The 2,096-nt window shown below is 44.2% G+C and overlaps 1 pseudogene; it reads left to right on the top strand.

The window, feature by feature from the left end:
• Positions 1-1,402: 1,402 nt before the first annotated feature.
• LOC114905296 lies at positions 1,403-1,496 on the top strand (annotated as a pseudogene).
• Positions 1,497-2,096: the final 600 nt, after the last annotated feature.

Raw genomic sequence — 2,096 nt, 5'->3', positions numbered from 1 at the left:
GGGGCAGGTGGTAAGACTTCGCTTTCTGCCCCTCATGAAGAATTTGCTGGACCACAAGCTGAGGGACGTCTAGCACAAGGCTAGCTCTTTTGTTGGTTTCCTGGGACTTCCTGAATGGTGATTTGTGCTCCCTCAAACATAAGTTTCTGCTCCGTGCCCTCTCTTTCTGTTCCATCTGTTCGTATCAGCAAGAAACATTATGACCAGGTGGAGGCTTTGGGGGTTTTTTGTTTTTAAAAATTTTTATATTATATTGGCATATAGTTGATTTACAATGTTGTGTTAGTTTCAGGTGTACAGCAAAGTGATTCACTCATATATATACATATACATATATCCATTGTTTTTCAGATTCTTTTCCCATATAGGTTATTACAGAGTACTGAGTAGAGTTCCCTGTGCCTTACAGTAGGTCTTTGTTGATTATCTATTTTATATATAGTAGTGTGTATGTGTTAATCCCAAACTCCTAATTTATCCCTCCCGCTACCCCCCTTTCCCCTCTGGTAACCATAAGTTTGTTTTCTATGTCTGTGAGTCTGTTTCCATTTTGTAAATAAGTTCATTCGTATCAATTTTTAAGATTCCACATATAAGTGATATCATATATTTATCTTTCCCTGTCTGACTTACTTCACTTAGTAGGATAACCTCTAGGTCCATCCATGTTGCTGCAAATGGCACTGTTTCATTCTTTTTTATGGCTGAGTAGTATCCCATTGTATATATGTACCACATCTTCTTTACCCATTCACCTGTCGATGGACATTTAGGTTGCTTCCATGTTTTGGCTATTGTGAATAGTGCTGCTATGAACATAGGGGGTGCATGTATCTTTTCAAAGTATGTTTTTCTCTGGATATATGCCCAGGAGTGGGATTGCTGGATCGTATGATAGCTCTATTTTTAGTTTTTTTTTAGAGAACCCGGGGGAAGGTTTCTGAAGTGATCTCTGCACTTGTAATCACAGAACCCAGTAGCGCAAACTCCAGCACACGACCTCAGGGAAAGTAAGGGTAACTGTGTCAATCATGAGAGGCTGGGTTACACTGCAGGGACAGACGGCAGTCAGACCTCAGTGGCTAGAACATTTCTTGCCCCAGCTCCATGTCTATCCGGGGTTGGCTGTGACTTTGCTGCATGTGCTCTTATTCTGAGACCCGGGCAGATGGAACAGCTTCTATCTGGAGCACTGTCTGTTGGGCACTCTAGAGCCCAAGAGCCACAACTACTGAGCCCATGTGCTACAACTACTGAGCCTGCGCACCTAGAGCCCGTGTTCTGCAACAAGAGAAGCCACCACAACGAGAAGCCTGCGCACCACAACGAAGAGTAGCCCCCACTTGGCGCAACTAGAGAAAGCCTGTGCGCAGCAACGAAGACCCAATGCAGCCAAAAAGAAATAAATTTATGTTTTAAAAATTGGAAGGATACAGAGAAGGTGAGCACGATCCTGCACAAGGGGGACACAAATTCATGAAGTGCTCTGAATTTTTACAACAGTGTGAGTGTACTTAATACCACAGAACTGTACACTTGGAAGTGGACGGGGTGGTAGATTTTATAGTATGTGTATTTAACCACAATTTTAAGAAAAAAAACTGATCAGGAGTAGTTTGGGCAGTGCTTGCCTTCTTCTCATTGTATAACTTAGGATATGGAATGAGCATTTTTCTCTGCCATGGTGAACCGTCATCGTCTTTTCTAGGTCTGGACCAGCCTCCAACGTGACCTTTGCAGGTTGAGTGATTTGACACGTCTCTGAGGTCCTTTACTGCGAAGGTTTTTGCCAGCACCACTTCCTCGGCATCTTCCTCCTTCTTGTCCCTCCCCAGGTCCCTCAGCCACACACCTCCAGCCCTGGAGCAGCGGCAGAGCCTGCACCCCAACCCTCCCCTGTCCTCCTTTCCTTCTAGGACCGTCACCCTTCACTCCAGTTGCACTGCCAGCTTTATTAGTGTTTTTGGTACCTTTCCTGCACTTCCAGCTTTTGGCCAATTCCCTGTGTCAATGATGCATTTTTGTAAGACATTAAGTGGGTTTATCACAGAAGGCAACACAACTACACACTTTGCTGGCTGTGTAGGAACTGAGTA

Source organism: Monodon monoceros, unplaced genomic scaffold (assembly GCF_005190385.1).
Source record: "Monodon monoceros isolate NGI ecotype Baffin Bay Population unplaced genomic scaffold, NGI_Narwhal_1 Super_Scaffold_21, whole genome shotgun sequence".
Lineage (NCBI taxonomy): Eukaryota > Metazoa > Chordata > Mammalia > Artiodactyla > Monodontidae > Monodon > Monodon monoceros.
This window is presented reverse-complemented; position numbering and strand designations above follow the sequence as displayed.